Consider the following 24,793-nt stretch of genomic DNA (forward strand, 5'->3'; position numbering starts at 1 on the left):
TTGGTTTTTCGATGAACTAACCCTTTAAGCCTTGTCTGTTAAACTGATGGAAAGTGTAACAGCATCTTGTCTTTTTAAGGAATGATAGTCAGTATAAACAAATCAATAGTATGCAAAATAAAGAGTACTTTATCATATATAGCTTGGCACACAGAAACAAAACCAATTTGATTAATTCTGGGTATTTTTTTTTATATAAGACAGTTTGCTGTCAGTAAAAAAGTTACATGGCAGAATCCTCAAAAGTTATTTTGTGCTTTATCTATCCCTTAAGGTAAGAATGCACAGCTTAGGAGCAGGCAATGTAAAAATGATTGTACTTTGCCAGTTTACTGCACTGTAAAAATCTGTGTAAATTCAACAATGACTTTTTCTTTTTCACTTCCAAAACTGTAATTTTAACATTATTTTACAGTAAAATTTTGATTAAACTAGTAATGGATTAGATGTGTGTTCTCACTGGCACAGCATTTCATTGCATTTTGCTTCCACAGCGGCAACTTAAATACTTGCCCTGGTTGTACAAATACTTTGCTCAGCAAAGCCTTAGACTTTAGAGAGGGTTCACACTGACAAAACAGACATTATTCATTTTCATCACGATTGTAATTTCTGATGAAAACTTCATGCAAATGAACAAGTGATGCAGTGATTACCAATGTCATGATACAGGATACAACAGAACATTATGATCACCTACAAGAAAAGAGACAATCTCCAGCAATTTAAAATATGTCAGTGTGAACGTGGCTTTAGGCAGTGCAGTGGTGTTGACAGTCTAAACATTATCCAAATTAATTATAGATCTGTGTGCCATTCTAGATTTATATATATAGTTAATGAGTTTTATAAAAAGTAAAAAAATATGGTAATACAAGAATATTAAAAATACATACATGCCCCCTTCTGGAAGACTTAACTTATACTACTCATAGAGATCTCTAATAAATTTAGTATCATCATTCATTTACATTTAAGGAAAATCTGTGCATGTCGGGGGTACATGTTAGTGTGTGTGTGTGTGTATATATATATATATATATATATATATATATAAAAATAACTTTTTTATGTATAAATTTATGTATGATATTTATAATACAACAATATATAAAAAGATCTAATTCATCATTTTCATTAATATTTGTTTTAGATTATCAATTTTTCTTAATTTCATTGTCCGTGTCCTCTATAGTCCTGTATGTCATGTAAGCACCAGACAGATTTAAGTTAACACTGAATTAAAAAGCACACACAAAGCTACAATACAATCCATAAAAGCTAGATGTTAAAAACTACTAAAACAACAATGTTTGTGGAAATAAAGTAAGTACAATAGTGATTATTTTGGTAATTTAAAGTTTTTTACCAAAGTGGCTTATACAGTATAACATGTACTGTTTTCCAGGCACAGTCCCTCTGGAGCAACCTGAGGTGATTTGCTTGAAGGCACAAATCATCGCCACTAAAGTACAGATATTGGTTTACCAAAGCATTTTGCCCTGTGGTAAAAATAAATAAATAAATAAAATAAGTATTTTAGTCATCATTTTTTACATGACCCAGACACACACACACATACAAATAATGTAATTGCATCAGTAACATGAATGAAATGTAATGTTCTTTATTTTTTCTAATAGGATAGAAGGACAGCATCATCTTTACATATGAAACCCAACTTTCTAAAAGGCACTCACCTTTTTCCAATGAAAAAAATAAAGGCAGAAACAGCTCCAGCAACCAGGATTACGATTAAAGCAATCCCCCAGGCAGGTAAATCTGTTGCATACACATGTACAAAGATAAAAGAAGATTATAGAAGATTTCAATTTTAAGGTGAAATATCAGACTTTTAAAGGTTTAAAACTATTACCCTTACTGTTGCCATCTTTTTCATTCCATGTTGTATTATTTCTTGGCAGGGGGTCACGTGCTGCTGAATGTTTCAAATCTGTAACTTTAGACAAATAAAAGAATAAGAACAGGCCAACTTAACACACAGAAAAGTACTAGTTTATAGAGCACGTGTGGTGTAAGGATTTATAATGCTTACTTTTATAATTGATAAAACAGCGACACTGTAAGAGAAGAAAAATTATATTTTAGGTCTATCCTAATAGTACGGCAGTAGCACTGCTTTTAGAGCCACACAGACAGTCTTATCTATTGTGTGTAAATGAAACAGACACTCATTGCTACTACCTTGGCACAGTCAAGTTCCCACTGGAGGTTCTCGCAGACACGGACTGTCAGATTGTGAGGCGTAACAGCCACTACAACCGGTAACCTGTTTCCATCGGCATTCGGAGTTGAGTCGACAATAAACGTCCCATTCTATACAAACAACAGCAAACCGATGAGTTAGTAAACATTTGACTGTTTTAGATGATAATTAGAGCCTATAACAACTAACTCCAGAACATCAAACATTCCCACCTGATAGTACCATCCTTGTTCGCAGTATACATAGGATAAGATTCCCGGTGGCAACGTGTATGTGTATCCATGGGACGAGCGCACGCTCTCACACTGTATTTCTTGGTATTCAGGGCATCCTGTTGAGTAATACATAACCCCGTTTAATTACACGACATTTTTATAATCCTTTAAGATTAATTAGCGAGTTTCAAACTAAATAAAAATTAATGTAAGGAATTCACCATGCGTAGATTTTATGAACAAATACATGTTTGTTACAGTCGGAAAAACATTTACCTTTACATGTCACAGACGAACAACTCGCAAGAGTAAAACAACATGCTAACAGTATTGGCGTAAACCTGTCCTTCGGATGCATCGCTGCTGTCACTAACGTGTGCTGCTCCTACCACCGCAGAACTCACACTGATGCAAGCGAAGCGAGCAAAGCTTTCTAATGTTGGGCGTGTATGGAAAGCCGTTGTAACATTTAATCTATAAACCGTACTAGTATATGGCAAGCCATAGTAACATTTAATCTATGAACTGCACTAGTATCTAATTTGACGTTACTAGTACTTATTTTTTTAAGTAGGCCTATCTTTTCCATTAAGTACTACTTATTCATTAACTACTAGTGGTTATTTTTTAGATACCAGTGCTTATTCTTTAGCTACTAGTGTCTTTTGTATAGTTACTTATTCATTAGATCCTAGTACTTAATTATTAGATACTAGTACTTATTCATTAGATACTAGTGCTTATTTATTAGGTACTAGTATTTATTAATTAGATACTACTTATTGATTAAATACTTGTATTTATTTATTAGATACTAGTACTTATTATTAGATACTTATTAACCTTTTGAGTGGTACGGTCCCACATATGTGATTCTTATTTCAGTGCCCCTGGGCGTATGGTCCCACGTATGGGATTTAGAACGTTCGGTGATGTCACATTCAGGTGCTGGTCATATAATTAGAATATCATCAAAAAGTTGATTTATTTCACTAATTCTATTCAAAAAGTGAAACTTGTATGTTATATTCATTCATTACACACAGACTGATATATTTCAAATGTTTATTTCTTTTAATTTTGATGATTATAACTGAAAACTAAGGAAAATCCCAAATTCAGTATTTCAGAAAATAAAATATTGTGAAAAGGTTCAATATTGAAGACACCTGGTGCAACATTCTAATCAGCTAATTAACTCAAAACACCTGCAAAAGCCTTTAAATGGTCTCTCAGTCTAGTTCTTTAGGCTACACAATCATGGGGAAGACTGCTGACTTGACAGTTGTCCAAAAGATGACCATTGACACCTTGTACAGACCCAGACAATGCAGAAGATCTGAAGGCCACTATCAGAGCAACCTGGGCTCTCATAACACAATATGAGTTATATTAAAAAATATATAAATGTGTCCCATCAGGTAATGGACTTGTGGTCTACATTCTCACTCAAACACTTGGGCCAAATACAGGAAATGCGTCATAGTCGTCGTCAAGTGATCGAGTGCAAAAACCGCAAGTGTGGGTATTTGGACAAGGCAGGAGACTCGTGCACACTGCTCTGTCATTGTGTGAATGTGCTGGAAGTGCTACTTTTGTTTTGTTAGTTTTGAGTTATTTAATAAACTTCTACTAGTCTCCAAAGGCCAACCTACTGTAGGTCACTTCCTTTCTTCCTTCCTTACTACGAACCTTGTTACAGTATGGCTCTACTGTACGTACACCAGACATGGTGAAATTTATATATATATATATATATATATATATATATAAGAGAAGCAGTGGAAAGATGTGCATAAGTGAAATGGCACTTCCTGTCAGACTTCCTCTCTTTCTCATCTATAGCTAGTCATAAGACCAAATCATAATAGTAACCAGAATCAGTGAATGAACACATTAAAATGTGTTTGTACCGTGACATCTAAGTACCATGAGAGCTATAGGAAGCCGGCAGTTGCAGTACTTTGATTTTTATAAAACAATTGATCTGAACAGCTAAAACAGCCCAACCTTGGTTATTTTAGGCAATTTAGATGTTCTGGGCACATCGGCTCACCTTACAATAAATGCTAAAGAAAATAAGTGGGTTTTCAGTAGAGATTAAAGAACCAAGAGCAGCGCAGAGGTGTGCTGGCAGGCTGTTTAGGCCCATCACTGAAAAAGCTGTTTCTCCTCTGCGTTTCAACCTTGTGCAAGGAACCATAAGTAGGATTTGATAACCAGATATTAAATCTCTGGTAGGGCTATAAGAATGCAGCAATTCCGATGAGTAAAGTGCGGCAAGGTTGTGTAAACATTTATTTACAAATAGGAGAATTGTAAAGTTTATCCTAAAATGATCTGGAAGCCAATGAAGAGCTCACAAAAAAGGGGTGGTGGAATCATACTTGCAACCTTTCTTAAGAAATTTGGCTGCAGCATTTTAGGCCAATTGTAAGCGAGCGACTTATGACTTATAGATGCCACGATACAGAGAGTAGTCCAATAGAGAGGTAATATACACGTAAACATCTATTTCAAGAGATTTTCCAGGCAGAAAATGTTTTATTTTAGAATTTACTAAAAGTTTGTACATGTGGTCAAGAATGTCCGTATGGTGCCTACATATATATGTCAAGTTTATTATTATTTAAAAAATTATATGGAAAATTGTGTATGCATATTTCTATGCCCGTTTTTTGCATACGCTAGGTTTATAAATTAGACACATCCTGATCATGAATTATGCAAATGCTACATGCCTCTGATTTTTATGTTTCATGGAAAAAGTCACTGGGTTGGATCAACATAAAAAGTAAACTGTGACAAAACTATAAGTTTAAACAGACCTTACCTGACCAACCACTTTAAATCAAAAGCATTTGGAAGTATATTCCAAATGACTTTACCCATAATGCATACCTTTATGTGTCCTCTTTCACTGACTGAAGCAAATAAATGTCGCTTTTTCACCAAACCCCATCTTCACCCACTCATAACTCGTGACAATACAAAGCTAAACCACCTTTTCTGGTGTGGTGCAGCCCTGGGGAAAAGGATGTCCATATTAGGACTTCCACAGCCACTTTAGAGAGAGACAGGCTCTCTCTCTCTATTTGTTTTTAATCAAAACCTCACATGACTTCCAAGATATGATGCAAGTCAGCTGTATGGATGGCTGTTACATCTGTTTGCAAAGGCAGAAAACAGTGAAGATATCATAGTAAGATCCTCACCTGCATTAAAATTTCCTTCCAATATAATTTTAAGTATATCAAAGTCAAACAAATGAGACTTAAAACCTATTATTGAGCCTTGAATACAGTCAATTTATTTAAAAAATCTAAATAAACGGAGAGGATATATAATTAGCTCAGTCAAATAAACAGAAGGCAATAGAAAGTCCCCATGAGGATGTACGAACAAATGTGTGTGTGGTGGACTTCTGACAATTCCACTGCAGCTTAAACCAAAATACATTAGCCTGAATCACTCGAGAGAGTACTGTTGTCTTCTAAGTTTAACTGTATTTGAGGATTACTGACAAACAACATCCTCTCAAAGGAGACCAAGGACCACACCTTGTTCCATAATTCCACATTCTTATTTCATAATTACGTTTTTAGGGGAAACTAGTGGATAGAAATTTAGAAAATTCAGTATTGTTCAAAAAGCTTACCCATTATTTTAAACAGCTTGCTTTCAAAAGAAGAACTCTCTATTTCTACAGAAGATAACAAACAAGATAAGGACATTTTGATTTCTGCCACTAGCGATTATTTTTAAAGAGTAGAGATATAAATAATAAATTTGGTTTAAACAATCAGCTAGAATATATAGAGGTAGATGGTCAAGTTCTGCATTTCTCAACATCAAAAGAAAGGAAAACATCTAAATAGTTTAAAAAGTGTAAAACCAAGGAAGCAACTTCACAAGACATTGAAGGTCTTATCAAATTTTATTATCAGACAGCCATCCAACAAGATAGGTAGATAGCAAGGGAAATAGCAAAAAAAAAAAAAAAAAACAATTGAAAAGGTTTTATAACAAAATACTTTTGAAAAAAATGTATAAAAAATACATTGACGCATTAATGCTTACACAGCTAACGACAGAAATATAATACATTTTGCATAATTCTCTGTGAAAGTGGATTTTTCATCTGACAATACAATGACAGCTGACACTAAACTTATTTATCAATATCATATTATTACACACAATATGACGTTGAACTAAGCCAGGATTAGACCATAGTTCAATTAGGACATAAGCATTTTTTTTCTAAATGTGCAAAAAAACAAACAAAAAAAAAACATTACTGGTGTGCATCTCAAGACAAAAAGGCACTGATAAGATCAGTCAGTAACTTACCCTCATGTTGTTCCAAACCCGTGAGACCTCCGTTCATCTTTGAAACACAGTTTAATATATTTTAGATTTAGTCCGAGAGCTCTCAGTCCCTCCATTGAAACTGTGTGTATGGTATACTGTCTGTTCATGTCCAGAAAGGTAAGAAAAACATCATCAAAGTAGTCCATGTGACATCAGAGGGTCAGTTAGAATTTTTTGAAGCATTGAAAATACATTTTGGTCCAAAAATAGCAAAAACTACGACTTTATTCATCATGGTCTTCTCTTCCGTGTCTGTTATGAGAGAGTTCAAAACAAAGTGGTTTGTTATATCCGGTTCATGAACGAATCATTCGATGTAACCGGATCTTATTTAACCAGTTCACCAAATCGAACTGAATCATTTTAAACGACCGAGGGTTATCTTCAATGAGCCAAAAAAAGCTCACGTTACTCCTCTCCTCATCAGGTTACACTGGCTACCAGTAGCTGCTCGCATCAAATTCAAGGTACTGATGCTAGCCTACAAGACGACCACTGGCACGGCACCAACTTACCTAAACTCACTGGTTAAATCTTATGTGCCCTCCAGAAGTTTGCGCTCTGCAAGTGATCGACGCCTTGTGGTACCATCCCAAAGAAGTTCAAAATCACTCTCACGGACCTTTTCCTGGACTGTGCCCAGCTGGTGGAATGACCTCCCAATCTTAATTCTTTCAGCTGAGTCTTTACTCATTTTCAAGAAACAGCTAAAAACTCATCTTTTTCGCCTGCACTTAACCAACTAACACTAGCAATTTTCCCTTTCTTTTTAATTAAAAAAAAAAAAAAGACTAACTGAGACTTGTCATGGCACTTGTATACTGTTGTTGTTCTCTTGTTCACCTGACTGCTTCTATTGTTCTCATTTGTAAGTCGCTTTGGATAAAAGCGTCTGCTAAATGATTAAATGTAAATGTATTGTAAATGTAAACGGTTCGCGTCTCCAATACGCATTAATCCACAAATGACTTAAGCTGTTAACTTTTTTAATGTGGCTGACACTTCCTCTGAGTTCAAACAAACCAATATAACGGAGTAATTCATGTACTCAAACAGTACACTGACTGAACTGCTGTGAAGAGAGAGATGAAGATGAACACCGAGCCGAGCCAGATAATGAACAAAAGATTGACTCGTTCTCGAGTGAAGAACCGTTTCTGTCAGATGCGTCCTATTCGAGAACCGAGGAGCTGATGATACTGCACATGTGCGATTCAGTGTGAAGCAGACTGACACACAGAGCATCTGAACCGAACTGATTCTTTTGGTGATTGATTCTGAACTGATTCTGTGCTAATGTTATGAGCGCAGGTAAACCGAAGGCTTGAATGAAGGGCAATCATTGCCAATGACGCCATTATGTTGCGCGCAAAAGAACCGGTGAACCGCTTTCTTCAACTGGTTTATTGAATCGAACTGTCCGAAACTACTGGTGATCCAAAAACCGATGAGTCAATCTTTTGTCGATTTGGTGAACTGGTTCAAAAAGATCCGGTTACATCGAATGATTCGTTCGCGAACCAGATATCACAAACTGCTTTGTTTTGAACTCTCTCACAACAGACACGGAAGAGAAGACAATGCTGAATAAAGTCGTAGTTTTTGCTATTTTTGAACCAAAATGTATTTTCAATGCTTCAAAAAATTCTAACTGACCCTCTGACGTCACATGGACTACTTTGATGATGTTTTTCTTACCTTTCTGGACATGGACAGTATACCGTGCACACAGTTTCAATGGAGGGACTGAGAGCTCTCGGACTAAATCTAAAATATATTAAACTGTGTTCCAAAGATAAACGGAGATCTCACTGGTTTGGAACGACATGAGGATGAGTTATTAATTACATAATTTTGGTTTTTCGATGAACTAACCCTTTAAGCCTTGTCTGTTAAACTGATGGAAAGTGTAACAGCATCTTGTCTTTTTAAGGAATGATAGTCAGTATAAACAAATCAATAGTATGCAAAATAAAGAGTACTTTATCATATATAGCTTGGCACACAGAAACAAAACCAATTTGATTAATTCTGGGTATTTTTTTTATATAAGACAGTTTGCTGTCAGTTAAAAAGTTACATGGCAGAATCCTCAAAAGTTATTTTGTGCTTTATCTATCCCTTAAGGTAAGAATGCACAGCTTAGGAGCAGGCAATGTAAAAATGATTGTACTTTGCCAGTTTACTGCACTGTAAAAATCTGTGTAAATTCAACAATGACTTTTTCTTTTTCACTTCCAAAACTGTAATTTTAACATTATTTTACAGTAAAATTTTGATTAAACTAGTAATGGATTAGATGTGTGTTCTCACTGGCACAGCATTTCATTGCATTTTGCTTCCACAGCGGCAACTTAAATACTTGCCCTGGTTGTACAAATACTTTGCTCAGCAAAGCCTTAGACTTTAGAGAGGGTTCACACTGACAAAACAGACATTATTCATTTTCATCACGATTGTAATTTCTGATGAAAACTTCATGCAAATGAACAAGTGATGCAGTGATTACCAATGTCATGATACAGGATACAACAGAACATTATGATCACCTACAAGAAAAGAGACAATCTCCAGCAATTTAAAATATGTCAGTGTGAACGTGGCTTTAGGCAGTGCAGTGGTGTTGACAGTCTAAACATTATCCAAATTAATTATAGATCTGTGTGCCATTCTAGATTTATATATATAGTTAATGAGTTTTATAAAAAGTAAAAAAATATGGTAATACAAGAATATTAAAAATACATACATGCCCCCTTCTGGAAGACTTAACTTATACTACTCATAGAGATCTCTAATAAATTTAGTATCATCATTCATTTACATTTAAGGAAAATCTGTGCATGTCGGGGGTACATGTTAGTGTGTGTGTGTGTGTATATATATATATATATATATATATATATATATATATATATATAAAAATAACTTTTTTATGTATAAATTTATGTATGATATTTATAATACAACAATATATAAAAAGATCTAATTCATCATTTTCATTAATATTTGTTTTAGATTATCAATTTTTCTTAATTTCATTGTCCGTGTCCTCTATAGTCCTGTATGTCATGTAAGCACCAGACAGATTTAAGTTAACACTGAATTAAAAAGCACACACAAAGCTACAATACAATCCATAAAAGCTAGATGTTAAAAACTACTAAAACAACAATGTTTGTGGAAATAAAGTAAGTACAATAGTGATTATTTTGGTAATTTAAAGTTTTTTACCAAAGTGGCTTATACAGTATAACATGTACTGTTTTCCAGGCACAGTCCCTCTGGAGCAACCTGAGGTGATTTGCTTGAAGGCACAAATCATCGCCACTAAAGTACAGATATTGGTTTACCAAAGCATTTTGCCCTGTGGTAAAAATAAATAAATAAATAAAATAAGTATTTTAGTCATCATTTTTTACATGACCCAGACACACACACATACAAATAATGTAATTGCATCAGTAACATGAATGAAATGTAATGTTCTTTATTTTTTCTAATAGGATAGAAGGACAGCATCATCTTTACATATGAAACCCAACTTTCTAAAAGGCACTCACCTTTTTCCAATGAAAAAAATAAAGGCAGAAACAGCTCCAGCAACCAGGATTACGATTAAAGCAATCCCCCAGGCAGGTAAATCTGTTGCATACACATGTACAAAGATAAAAGAAGATTATAGAAGATTTCAATTTTAAGGTGAAATATCAGACTTTTAAAGGTTTAAAACTATTACCCTTACTGTTGCCATCTTTTTCATTCCATGTTGTATTATTTCTTGGCAGGGGGTCACGTGCTGCTGAATGTTTCAAATCTGTAACTTTAGACAAATAAAAGAATAAGAACAGGCCAACTTAACACACAGAAAAGTACTAGTTTATAGAGCACGTGTGGTGTAAGGATTTATAATGCTTACTTTTATAATTGATAAAACAGCGACACTGTAAGAGAAGAAAAATTATATTTTAGGTCTGTCCTAATAGTACGGCAGTAGCACTGCTTTTAGAGCCACACAGACAGTCTTATCTATTGTGTGTAAATGAAACAGACACTCATTGCTACTACCTTGGCACAGTCAAGTTCCCACTGGAGGTTCTCGCAGACACGGACTGTCAGATTGTGAGGCGTAACAGCCACTACAACCGGTAACCTGTTTCCATCGGCATTCGGAGTTGAGTCGACAATAAACGTCCCATTCTATACAAACAACAGCAAACCGATGAGTTAGTAAACATTTGACTGTTTTAGATGATAATTAGAGCCTATAACAACTAACTCCAGAACATCAAACATTCCCACCTGATAGTACCATCCTTGTTCGCAGTATACATAGGATAAGATTCCCGGTGGCAACGTGTATGTGTATCCATGGGACGAGCGCACGCTCTCACACTGTATTTCTTGGTATTCAGGGCATCCTGTTGAGTAATACATAACCCCGTTTAATTACACGACATTTTTATAATCCTTTAAGATTAATTAGCGAGTTTCAAACTAAATAAAAATTAATGTAAGGAATTCACCATGCGTAGATTTTATGAACAAATACATGTTTGTTACAGTCGGAAAAACATTTACCTTTACATGTCACAGACGAACAACTCGCAAGAGTAAAACAACATGCTAACAGTATTGGCGTAAACCTGTCCTTCGGATGCATCGCTGCTGTCACTAACGTGTGCTGCTCCTACCACCGCAGAACTCACACTGATGCAAGCGAAGCGAGCAAAGCTTTCTAATGTTGGGCGTGTATGGAAAGCCGTTGTAACATTTAATCTATAAACCGTACTAGTATATGGCAAGCCATAGTAACATTTAATCTATGAACTGCACTAGTATCTAATTTGACGTTACTAGTACTTATTTTTTTAAGTAGGCCTATCTTTTCCATTAAGTACTACTTATTCATTAACTACTAGTGGTTATTTTTTAGATACCAGTGCTTATTCTTTAGCTACTAGTGTCTTTTGTATAGTTACTTATTCATTAGATCCTAGTACTTAATTATTAGATACTAGTACTTATTCATTAGATACTAGTGCTTATTTATTAGGTACTAGTATTTATTAATTAGATACTACTTATTGATTAAATACTTGTATTTATTTATTAGATACTAGTACTTATTATTAGATACTTATTAACCTTTTGAGTGGTACGGTCCCACATATGTGATTCTTATTTCAGTGCCCCTGGGCGTATGGTCCCACGTATGGGATTTAGAACGTTCGGTGATGTCACATTCAGGTGCTGGTCATATAATTAGAATATCATCAAAAAGTTGATTTATTTCACTAATTCTATTCAAAAAGTGAAACTTGTATGTTATATTCATTCATTACACACAGACTGATATATTTCAAATGTTTATTTCTTTTAATTTTGATGATTATAACTGAAAACTAAGGAAAATCCCAAATTCAGTATTTCAGAAAATAAAATATTGTGAAAAGGTTCAATATTGAAGACACCTGGTGCAACATTCTAATCAGCTAATTAACTCAAAACACCTGCAAAAGCCTTTAAATGGTCTCTCAGTCTAGTTCTTTAGGCTACACAATCATGGGGAAGACTGCTGACTTGACAGTTGTCCAAAAGATGACCATTGACACCTTGTACAGACCCAGACAATGCAGAAGATCTGAAGGCCACTATCAGAGCAACCTGGGCTCTCATAACACAATATGAGTTATATTAAAAAATATATAAATGTGTCCCATCAGGTAATGGACTTGTGGTCTACATTCTCACTCAAACACTTGGGCCAAATACAGGAAATGCGTCATAGTCGTCGTCAAGTGATCGAGTGCAAAAACCGCAAGTGTGGGTATTTGGACAAGGCAGGAGACTCGTGCACACTGCTCTGTCATTGTGTGAATGTGCTGGAAGTGCTACTTTTGTTTTGTTAGTTTTGAGTTATTTAATAAACTTCTACTAGTCTCCAAAGGCCAACCTACTGTAGGTCACTTCCTTTCTTCCTTCCTTACTACGAACCTTGTTACAGTATGGCTCTACTGTACGTACACCAGACATGGTGAAATTTATATATATATATATATATATATAAGAGAAGCAGTGGAAAGATGTGCATAAGTGGAATGGCACTTCCTGTCAGACTTCCTCTCTTTCTCATCTATAGCTAGTCATAAGACCAAATCATAATAGTAACCAGAATCAGTGAATGAACACATTAAAATGTGTTTGTACCGTGACATCTAAGTACCATGAGAGCTATAGGAAGCCGGCAGTTGCAGTACTTTGATTTTTATAAAACAATTGATCTGAACAGCTAAAACAGCCCAACCTTGGTTATTTTAGGCAATTTAGATGTTCTGGGCACATCGGCTCACCTTACAATAAATGCTAAAGAAAATAAGTGGGTTTTCAGTAGAGATTAAAGAACCAAGAGCAGCGCAGAGGTGTGCTGGCAGGCTGTTTAGGCCCATCACTGAAAAAGCTGTTTCTCCTCTGCGTTTCAACCTTGTGCAAGGAACCATAAGTAGGATTTGATAACCAGATATTAAATCTCTGGTAGGGCTATAAGAATGCAGCAATTCCGATGAGTAAAGTGCGGCAAGGTTGTGTAAACATTTATTTACAAATAGGAGAATTGTAAAGTTTATCCTAAAATGATCTGGAAGCCAATGAAGAGCTCACAAAAAAGGGGTGGTGGAATCATACTTGCAACCTTTCTTAAGAAATTTGGCTGCAGCATTTTAGGCCAATTGTAAGCGAGCGACTTATGACTTATAGATGCCACGATACAGAGAGTAGTCCAATAGAGAGGTAATATACACGTAAACATCTATTTCAAGAGATTTTCCAGGCAGAAAATGTTTTATTTTAGAATTTACTAAAAGTTTGTACATGTGGTCAAGAATGTCCGTATGGTGCCTACATATATATGTCAAGTTTATTATTATTTAAAAAATTATATGGAAAATTGTGTATGCATATTTCTATGCCCGTTTTTTGCATACGCTAGGTTTATAAATTAGACACATCCTGATCATGAATTATGCAAATGCTACATGCCTCTGATTTTTATGTTTCATGGAAAAAGTCACTGGGTTGGATCAACATAAAAAGTAAACTGTGACAAAACTATAAGTTTAAACAGACCTTACCTGACCAACCACTTTAAATCAAAAGCATTTGGAAGTATATTCCAAATGACTTTACCCATAATGCATACCTTTATGTGTCCTCTTTCACTGACTGAAGCAAATAAATGTCGCTTTTTCACCAAACCCCATCTTCACCCACTCATAACTCGTGACAATACAAAGCTAAACCACCTTTTCTGGTGTGGTGCAGCCCTGGGGAAAAGGATGTCCATATTAGGACTTCCACAGCCACTTTAGAGAGAGACAGGCTCTCTCTCTCTATTTGTTTTTAATCAAAACCTCACATGACTTCCAAGATATGATGCAAGTCAGCTGTATGGATGGCTGTTACATCTGTTTGCAAAGGCAGAAAACAGTGAAGATATCATAGTAAGATCCTCACCTGCATTAAAATTTCCTTCCAATATAATTTTAAGTATATCAAAGTCAAACAAATGAGACTTAAAACCTATTATTGAGCCTTGAATACAGTCAATTTATTTAAAAAATCTAAATAAACGGAGAGGATATATAATTAGCTCAGTCAAATAAACAGAAGGCAATAGAAAGTCCCCATGAGGATGTACGAACAAATGTGTGTGTGGTGGACTTCTGACAATTCCACTGCAGCTTAAACCAAAATACATTAGCCTGAATCACTCGAGAGAGTACTGTTGTCTTCTAAGTTTAACTGTATTTGAGGATTACTGACAAACAACATCCTCTCAAAGGAGACCAAGGACCACACCTTGTTCCATAATTCCACATTCTTATTTCATAATTACGTTTTTAGGGGAAACTAGTGGATAGAAATTTAGAAAATTCAGTATTGTTCAAAAAGCTTACCCATTATTTTAAACAGCTTGCTTTCAAAAGAAGAACTCTCTATTTCTACAGAAGATAACAAACAAGATAAGGACATTTTGATTTCTGCCACTAGCGATTATTTTTAAAGAGTAGAGATATAAATAATAAATTTGGTTTAAACAATCAGCTAGAATATATAGAGGTAGATGGTCAAGTTCTGCATTTCTCAACATCAAAAGAAAGGAAAACATCTAAATAGTTTAAAAAGTGTAAAACCAAGGAAGCAACTTCACAAGACATTGAAGGTCTTATCAAATTTTATTATCAGACAGCCATCCAACAAGATAGGTAGATAGCAAGGGAAATAGCAAAAAAAAAAAAAAAAACAATTGAAAAGGTTTTATAACAAAATACTTTTGAAAAAAATGTATAAAAAATACATTGACGCATTAATGCTTACACAGCTAACGACAGAAATATAATACATTTTGCATAATTCTCTGTGAAAGTGGATTTTTCATCTGACAATACAATGACAGCTGACACTAAACTTATTTATCAATATCATATTATTACACACAATATGACGTTGAACTAAGCCAGGATTAGACCATAGTTCAATTAGGACATAAGCATTTTTTTTCTAAATGTGCAAAAAAACAAACAAAAAAAAAACATTACTGGTGTGCATCTCAAGACAAAAAGGCACTGATAAGATCAGTCAGTAACTTACCCTCATGTTGTTCCAAACCCGTGAGACCTCCGTTCATCTTTGAAACACAGTTTAATATATTTTAGATTTAGTCCGAGAGCTCTCAGTCCCTCCATTGAAACTGTGTGTATGGTATACTGTCTGTTCATGTCCAGAAAGGTAAGAAAAACATCATCAAAGTAGTCCATGTGACATCAGAGGGTCAGTTAGAATTTTTTGAAGCATTGAAAATACATTTTGGTCCAAAAATAGCAAAAACTACGACTTTATTCATCATGGTCTTCTCTTCCGTGTCTGTTATGAGAGAGTTCAAAACAAAGTGGTTTGTTATATCCGGTTCATGAACGAATCATTCGATGTAACCGGATCTTATTTAACCAGTTCACCAAATCGAACTGAATCATTTTAAACGACCGAGGGTTATCTTCAATGAGCCAAAAAAAGCTCACGTTACTCCTCTCCTCATCAGGTTACACTGGCTACCAGTAGCTGCTCGCATCAAATTCAAGGTACTGATGCTAGCCTACAAGACGACCACTGGCACGGCACCAACTTACCTAAACTCACTGGTTAAATCTTATGTGCCCTCCAGAAGTTTGCGCTCTGCAAGTGATCGACGCCTTGTGGTACCATCCCAAAGAAGTTCAAAATCACTCTCACGGACCTTTTCCTGGACTGTGCCCAGCTGGTGGAATGACCTCCCAATCTTAATTCTTTCAGCTGAGTCTTTACTCATTTTCAAGAAACAGCTAAAAACTCATCTTTTTCGCCTGCACTTAACCAACTAACACTAGCAATTTTCCCTTTCTTTTTAATTAAAAAAAAAAAAAAGACTAACTGAGACTTGTCATGGCACTTGTATACTGTTGTTGTTCTCTTGTTCACCTGACTGCTTCTATTGTTCTCATTTGTAAGTCGCTTTGGATAAAAGCGTCTGCTAAATGATTAAATGTAAATGTATTGTAAATGTAAACGGTTCGCGTCTCCAATACGCATTAATCCACAAATGACTTAAGCTGTTAACTTTTTTAATGTGGCTGACACTTCCTCTGAGTTCAAACAAACCAATATAACGGAGTAATTCATGTACTCAAACAGTACACTGACTGAACTGCTGTGAAGAGAGAGATGAAGATGAACACCGAGCCGAGCCAGATAATGAACAAAAGATTGACTCGTTCTCGAGTGAAGAACCGTTTCTGTCAGATGCGTCCTATTCGAGAACCGAGGAGCTGATGATACTGCACATGTGCGATTCAGTGTGAAGCAGACTGACACACAGAGCATCTGAACCGAACTGATTCTTTTGGTGATTGATTCTGAACTGATTCTGTGCTAATGTTATGAGCGCAGGTAAACCGAAGGCTTGAATGAAGGGCAATCATTGCCAATGACGCCATTATGTTGCGCGCAAAAGAACCGGTGAACCGCTTTCTTCAACTGGTTTATTGAATCGAACTGTCCGAAACTACTGGTGATCCAAAAACCGATGAGTCAATCTTTTGTCGATTTGGTGAACTGGTTCAAAAAGATCCGGTTACATCGAATGATTCGTTCGCGAACCAGATATCACAAACTGCTTTGTTTTGAACTCTCTCACAACAGACACGGAAGAGAAGACAATGCTGAATAAAGTCGTAGTTTTTGCTATTTTTGAACCAAAATGTATTTTCAATGCTTCAAAAAATTCTAATTGACCCTCTGACGTCACATGGACTACTTTGATGATGTTTTTCTTACCTTTCTGGACATGGACAGTATATCGTGCACACAGTTTCAATGGAGGGACTGAGAGCTCTTGGACTAAATCTAAAATATATTAAACTGTGTTCCAAAGATAAACGGAGGTCTCACTGGTTTGGAACGACATGAGGATGAGTTATTAATTACATAATTTTGGTTTTTCGATGAACTAACCCTTTAAGCCTTGTCTGTTAAACTGATGGAAAGTGTAACAGCATCTTGTCTTTTTAAGGAATGATAGTCAGTATAAACAAATCAATAGTATGCAAAATAAAGAGTACTTTATCATATATAGCTTGGCACACAGAAACAAAACCAATTTGATTAATTCTGGGTATTTTTTTTATATAAGACAGTTTGCTGTCAGTAAAAAAGTTACATGGCAGAATCCTCAAAAGTTATTTTGTGCTTTATCTATCCCTTAAGGTAAGAATGCACAGCTTAGGAGCAGGCAATGTAAAAATGATTGTACTTTGCCAGTTTACTGCACTGTAAAAATCTGTGTAAATTCAACAATGACTTTTTCTTTTTCACTTCCAAAACTGTAATTTTAACATTATTTTACAGTAAAATTTTGATTAAACTAGTAATGGATTAGATGTGTGTTCTCACTGGCACAGCATTTCATTGCATTTTGCTTCCACAGCGGCAACTTAAATACTTGCCCTGGTTGTACAAATACTTTGCTCAGCAAAGCCTTAGACTTTAGAGAGGGTTCACACTGACAAAACAGACATTATTCATTTTCATCACGATTGTAATTTCTGATGAAAACTTCATGCAAATGAACAAGTGATGCAGTGATTACCAATGTCATGATACAGGATACAACAGAACATTATGATCACCTACAAGAAAAGAGACAATCTCCAGCAATTTAAAATATGTCAGTGTGAACGTGGCTTTAGGCAGTGCAGTGGTGTTGACAGTCTAAACATTATCCAAATTAATTATAGATCTGTGTGCCATTCTAGATTTATATATATAGTTAATGAGTTTTATAAAAAGTAAAAAAATATGGTAATACAAGAATATTAAAAATACATACATGCCCCCTTCTGGAAGACTTAACTTATACTACTCATAGAGATCTCTAATAAATTTAGTATCATCATTCATTTACATTTAAGGAAAATCTGTGCATGTCGGGGGTACATGTTAGTGTGTGTGTGTGTGTATATATATATATATATATATATATATATATATATATATATATATATATATATATATATATATATATATAAAAATAACTTTTTTATGTATAAATTTATGTATGATATTTATAATACAACAATATATAAAAAGATCTAATTCATCATTTTCATTAATATTTGTTTTAGATTATCAATTTTTCTTAATTTCATTGTCCGTGTCCTCTATAGTCCTGTATGTCATGTAAGCACCAGACAGATTTAAGTTAACACTGAATTAAAAAGCACACACAAAGCTACAATACAATCCATAAAAGCTAGATGTTAAAAACTACTAAAACAACAATGTTTGTGGAAATAAAGTAAGTACAATAGTGATTATTTTGGTAATTTAAAGTTTTTTACCAAAGTGGCTTATACAGTATAACATGTACTGTTTTCCAGGCACAGTCCCTCTGGAGCAACCTGAGGTGATTTGCTTGAAGGCACAAATCATCGCCACTAAAGTACAGATATTGGTTTACCAAAGCATTTTGCCCTGTGGTAAAAATAAATAAATAAATAAAATAAGTATTTTAGTCATCATTTTTTACATGACCCAGACACACACACATACAAATAATGTAATTGCATCAGTAACATGAATGAAATGTAATGTTCTTTATTTTTTCTAATAGGATAGAAGGACAGCATCATCTTTACATATGAAACCCAACTTTCTAAAAGGCACTCACCTTTTTCCAATGAAAAAAATAAAGGCAGAAACAGCTCCAGCAACCAGGATTACGATTAAAGCAATCCCCCAGGCAGGTAAATCTGTTGCATACACATGTACAAAGATAAAAGAAGATTATAGAAGATTTCAATTTTAAGGTGAAATATCAGACTTTTAAAGGTTTAAAACTATTACCCTTACTGTTGCCATCTTTTTCATTCCATGTTGTATTATTTCTTGGCAGGGGGTCACGTGCTGCTGAATGTTTCAAATCTGTAACTTTAGACAAATAAAAGAATAAGAACAGGCCAACTTAACACACAGAAAAGTACTAGTTTATAGAGCACGTGTGGTGTAAGGATTTATAATGCTTACTTTTATAATTGATAAAACAGCGACACTGTAAGAGAAGAAAAATTATATTTTAGGTCTGTCCTAATAGTACGGCAGTAGCACTGCTTTTAGAGCCACACAGACAGTCTTATCTATTGTGTGTAAATGAAACAGACACTCATTGCTACTACCTTGGCACAGTCAAGTTCCCACTGGAGGTTCTCGCAGACACGGACTGTCAGATTGTGAGGCGTAACAGCCACTACAACCGGTAACCTGTTTCCATCGGCATTCGGAGTTGAGTCGACAATAAACGTCCCATTCTATACAAACAACAGCAAACCGATGAGTTAGTAAACATTTGACTGTTTTAGATGATAATTAGAGCCTATAACAACTAACTCCAGAACATCAAACATTCCCACCTGATAGTACCATCCTTGTTCGCAGTATACATAGGATAAGATTCCCGGTGGCAACGTGTATGTGTATCCATGGGACGAGCGCACGCTCTCACACTGTATTTCTTGGTATTCAGGGCATCCTGTTGAGTAATACATAACCCCGTTTAATTACACGACATTTTTATAATCCTTTAAGATTAATTAGCGAGTTTCAAACTAAATAAAAATTAATGTAAGGAATTCACCATGCGTAGATTTTATGAACAAATACATGTTTGTTACAGTCGGAAAAACATTTACCTTTACATGTCACAGACGAACAACTCGCAAGAGTAAAACAACATGCTAACAGTATTGGCGTAAACCTGTCCTTTGGATGCATCGCTGCTGTCACTAACGTGTGCTGCTCCTACCACCGCAGAACTCACACTGATGCAAGCGAAGCGAGCAAAGCTTTCTAATGTTGGGCGTGTATGGAAAGCCGTTGTAACATTTAATCTATAAACCGTACTAGTATATGGCAAGCCATAGTAACATTTAATCTATGAACTGCACTAGTATCTAATTTGACGTTACTAGTACTTATTTTTTTAAGTAGGCCTATCTTTTCCATTAAGTACTACTTATTCATTAACTACTAGTGGTTATTTTTTAGATACCAGTGCTTATTCTTTAGCTACTAGTGTCTTTTGTATAGTTACTTATTCATTAGATCCTAGTACTTAATTATTAGATACTAGTACTTATTCATTAGATACTAGTGCTTATTTATTAGGTACTAGTATTTATTAATTAGATACTACTTATTGATTAAATACTTGTATTTATTTATTAGATACTAGTACTTATTATTAGATACTTATTAACCTTTTGAGTGGTACGGTCCCACATATGTGATTCTTATTTCAGTGCCCCTGGGCGTATGGTCCCACGTATGGGATTTAGAACGTTCGGTGATGTCACATTCAGGTGCTGGTCATATAATTAGAATATCATCAAAAAGTTGATTTATTTCACTAATTCTATTCAAAAAGTGAAACTTGTATGTTATATTCATTCATTACACACAGACTGATATATTTCAAATGTTTATTTCTTTTAATTTTGATGATTATAACTGAAAACTAAGGAAAATCCCAAATTCAGTATTTCAGAAAATAAAATATTGTGAAAAGGTTCAATATTGAAGACACCTGGTGCAACATTCTAATCAGCTAATTAACTCAAAACACCTGCAAAAGCCTTTAAATGGTCTCTCAGTCTAGTTCTTTAGGCTACACAATCATGGGGAAGACTGCTGACTTGACAGTTGTCCAAAAGATGACCATTGACACCTTGTACAGACCCAGACAATGCAGAAGATCTGAAGGCCACTATCAGAGCAACCTGGGCTCTCATAACACAATATGAGTTATATTAAAAAATATATAAATGTGTCCCATCAGGTAATGGACTTGTGGTCTACATTCTCACTCAAACACTTGGGCCAAATACAGGAAATGCGTCATAGTCGTCGTCAAGTGATCGAGTGCAAAAACCGCAAGTGTGGGTATTTGGACAAGGCAGGAGACTCGTGCACACTGCTCTGTCATTGTGTGAATGTGCTGGAAGTGCTACTTTTGTTTTGTTAGTTTTGAGTTATTTAATAAACTTCTACTAGTCTCCAAAGGCCAACCTACTGTAGGTCACTTCCTTTCTTCCTTCCTTACTACGAACCTTGTTACAGTATGGCTCTACTGTACGTACACCAGACATGGTGAAATTTATATATATATATATATATATATAAGAGAAGCAGTGGAAAGATGTGCATAAGTGGAATGGCACTTCCTGTCAGACTTCCTCTCTTTCTCATCTATAGCTAGTCATAAGACCAAATCATAATAGTAACCAGAATCAGTGAATGAACACATTAAAATGTGTTTGTACCGTGACATCTAAGTACCATGAGAGCTATAGGAAGCCGGCAGTTGCAGTACTTTGATTTTTATAAAACAATTGATCTGAACAGCTAAAACAGCCCAACCTTGGTTATTTTAGGCAATTTAGATGTTCTGGGCACATCGGCTCACCTTACAATAAATGCTAAAGAAAATAAGTGGGTTTTCAGTAGAGATTAAAGAACCAAGAGCAGCGCAGAGGTGTGCTGGCAGGCTGTTTAGGCCCATCACTGAAAAAGCTGTTTCTCCTCTGCGTTTCAACCTTGTGCAAGGAACCATAAGTAGGATTTGATAACCAGATATTAAATCTCTGGTAGGGCTATAAGAATGCAGCAATTCCGATGAGTAAAGTGCGGCAAGGTTGTGTAAACATTTATTTACAAATAGGAGAATTGTAAAGTTTATCCTAAAATGATCTGGAAGCCAATGAAGAGCTCACAAAAAAGGGGTGGTGGAATCATACTTGCAACCTTTCTTAAGAAATTTGGCTGCAGCATTTTAGGCCAATTGTAAGCGAGCGACTTATGACTTATAGATGCCACGATACAGAGAGTAGTCCAATAGAGAGGTAATATACACGTAAACATCTATGTCAAGAGATTTTCCAGGCAGAAAATGTTTTATTTTAGAATTTACTAAAAGTTTGTACATGTGGTCAAGAATGTCCGTATGGTGCCTACATATATATGTCAAGTTTATTATTATTTAAAAAATTATATGGAAAATTGTGTATGCATATTTCTATGCCCGTTTTTTGCATACGCTAGGTTTATAAATTAGACACATCCTGATCATGAATTATGCAAATGCTACATGCCTCTGATTTTTATGTTTCATGGAAAAAGTCACTGGGTTGGATCAACATAAAAAGTAAACTGTGACAAAACTATAAGTTTAAACAGACCTTACCTGACCAACCACTTTAAATCAAAAGCATTTGGAAGTATATTCCAAATGACTTTACCCATAATGCATACCTTTATGTGTCCTCTTTCACTGACTGAAGCAAATAAATGTCGCTTTTTCACCAAACCCCATCTTCACCCACTCATAACTCGTGACAATACAAAGCTAAACCACCTTTTCTGGTGTGGTGCAGCCCTGGGGAAAAGGATGTCCATATTAGGACTTCCACAGCCACTTTAGAGAGAGACAGGCTCTCTCTCTCTATTTGTTTTTAATCAAAACCTCACATGACTTCCAAGATATGATGCAAGTCAGCTGTATGGATGGCTGTTACATCTGTTTGCAAAGGCAGAAAACAGTGAAGATATCATAGTAAGATCCTCACCTGCATTAAAATTTCCTTCCAATATAATTTTAAGTATATCAAAGTCAAACAAATGAGACTTAAAACCTATTATTGAGCCTTGAATACAGTCAATTTATTTAAAAAATCTAAATAAACGGAGAGGATATATAATTAGCTCAGTCAAATAAACAGAAGGCAATAGAAAGTCCCCATGAGGATGTACGAACAAATGTGTGTGTGGTGGACTTCTGACAATTCCACTGCAGCTTAAACCAAAATACATTAGCCTGAATCACTCGAGAGAGTACTGTTGTCTTCTAAGTTTAACTGTATTTGAGGATTACTGACAAACAACATCCTCTCAAAGGAGACCAAGGACCACACCTTGTTCCATAATTCCACATTCTTATTTCATAATTACGTTTTTAGGGGAAACTAGTGGATAGAAATTTAGAAAATTCAGTATTGTTCAAAAAGCTTACCCATTATTTTAAACAGCTTTCTTTCAAAAGAAGAACTCTCTATTTCTACAGAAGATAACAAACAAGATAAGGACATTTTGATTTCTGCCACTAGCGATTATTTTTAAAGAGTAGAGATATAAATAATAAATTTGGTTTAAACAATCAGCTAGAATATATAGAGGTAGATGGTCAAGTTCTGCATTTCTCAACATCAAAAGAAAGGAAAACATCTAAATAGTTTAAAAAGTGTAAAACCAAGGAAGCAACTTCACAAGACATTGAAGGTCTTATCAAATTTTATTATCAGACAGCCATCCAACAAGATAGGTAGATAGCAAGGGAAATAGCAAAAAAAAAAAAAAAAACAATTGAAAAGGTTTTATAACAAAATACTTTTGAAAAAAATGTATAAAAAATACATTGACGCATTAATGCTTACACAGCTAACGACAGAAATATAATACATTTTGCATAATTCTCTGTGAAAGTGGATTTTTCATCTGACAATACAATGACAGTTGACACTAAACTTATTTATCAATATCATATTATTACACACAATATGACGTTGAACTAAGCCAGGATTAGACCATAGTTCAATTAGGACATAAGCATTTTTTTTCTAAATGTGCAAAAAAACAAACAAAAAAAAAACATCACTGGTGTGCATCTCAAGACAAAAAGGCACTGATAAGATCAGTCAGTAACTTACCCTCATGTTGTTCCAAACCCGTGAGACCTCCGTTCATCTTTGAAACACAGTTTAATATATTTTAGATTTAGTCCGAGAGCTCTCAGTCCCTCCATTGAAACTGTGTGTATGGTATACTGTCTGTTCATGTCCAGAAAGGTAAGAAAAACATCATCAAAGTAGTCCATGTGACATCAGAGGGTCAGTTAGAATTTTTTGAAGCATTGAAAATACATTTTGGTCCAAAAATAGCAAAAACTACGACTTTATTCATCATGGTCTTCTCTTCCGTGTCTGTTATGAGAGAGTTCAAAACAAAGTGGTTTGTTATATCCGGTTCATGAACGAATCATTCGATGTAACCGGATCTTATTTAACCAGTTCACCAAATCGAACTGAATCATTTTAAACGACCGAGGGTTATCTTCAATGAGCCAAAAAAAGCTCACGTTACTCCTCTCCTCATCAGGTTACACTGGCTACCAGTAGCTGCTCGCATCAAATTCAAGGTACTGATGCTAGCCTACAAGACGACCACTGGCACGGCACCAACTTACCTAAACTCACTGGTTAAATCTTATGTGCCCTCCAGAAGTTTGCGCTCTGCAAGTGATCGACGCCTTGTGGTACCATCCCAAAGAAGTTCAAAATCA

At 35.1% G+C, this 24,793-nt stretch overlaps 6 long non-coding RNA genes across 6 annotated transcripts; all 6 read right to left on the reverse strand.

Annotated features, from left to right (window-relative positions):
• Nucleotides 1-1,361: 1,361 nt before the first annotated feature.
• On the reverse strand, nt 1,362-1,973 carry LOC132157742 (uncharacterized). Its single transcript, XR_009437604.1, has 3 exons — nt 1,883-1,973; nt 1,701-1,782; nt 1,362-1,502 (listed from the first exon to the last, which is right to left on the reverse strand). It is a non-coding gene; the product is annotated as an uncharacterized LOC132157742 (long non-coding RNA).
• Nucleotides 1,974-2,150: 177 nt separating this feature from the next.
• LOC132157744 (uncharacterized) lies at nt 2,151-2,805 on the reverse strand. Its single transcript, XR_009437605.1, has 3 exons — nt 2,719-2,805; nt 2,440-2,558; nt 2,151-2,337 (listed from the first exon to the last, which is right to left on the reverse strand). It is a non-coding gene; the product is annotated as an uncharacterized LOC132157744 (long non-coding RNA).
• Nucleotides 2,806-10,042: 7,237 nt separating this feature from the next.
• Nucleotides 10,043-10,652, reverse strand: LOC132157745 (uncharacterized). Its single transcript, XR_009437606.1, has 3 exons — nt 10,562-10,652; nt 10,380-10,461; nt 10,043-10,183 (listed from the first exon to the last, which is right to left on the reverse strand). It is a non-coding gene; the product is annotated as an uncharacterized LOC132157745 (long non-coding RNA).
• A 177-nt stretch (nt 10,653-10,829) lies between these two features.
• On the reverse strand, nt 10,830-11,484 carry LOC132157746 (uncharacterized). The gene is made up of 3 exons (XR_009437607.1): nt 11,398-11,484; nt 11,119-11,237; nt 10,830-11,016 (listed from the first exon to the last, which is right to left on the reverse strand). It is a non-coding gene; the product is annotated as an uncharacterized LOC132157746 (long non-coding RNA).
• Nucleotides 11,485-18,738: 7,254 nt separating this feature from the next.
• On the reverse strand, nt 18,739-19,348 carry LOC132157747 (uncharacterized). The gene is made up of 3 exons (XR_009437608.1): nt 19,258-19,348; nt 19,076-19,157; nt 18,739-18,879 (listed from the first exon to the last, which is right to left on the reverse strand). It is a non-coding gene; the product is annotated as an uncharacterized LOC132157747 (long non-coding RNA).
• Nucleotides 19,349-19,525: 177 nt separating this feature from the next.
• Nucleotides 19,526-20,123, reverse strand: LOC132157748 (uncharacterized). Its single transcript, XR_009437609.1, has 3 exons — nt 20,094-20,123; nt 19,815-19,933; nt 19,526-19,712 (listed from the first exon to the last, which is right to left on the reverse strand). It is a non-coding gene; the product is annotated as an uncharacterized LOC132157748 (long non-coding RNA).
• Nucleotides 20,124-24,793: the final 4,670 nt, after the last annotated feature.

The sequence above is a fragment of the Carassius carassius genome, chromosome 15, assembly GCF_963082965.1.
Source record: "Carassius carassius chromosome 15, fCarCar2.1, whole genome shotgun sequence".
Lineage (NCBI taxonomy): Eukaryota > Metazoa > Chordata > Actinopteri > Cypriniformes > Cyprinidae > Carassius > Carassius carassius.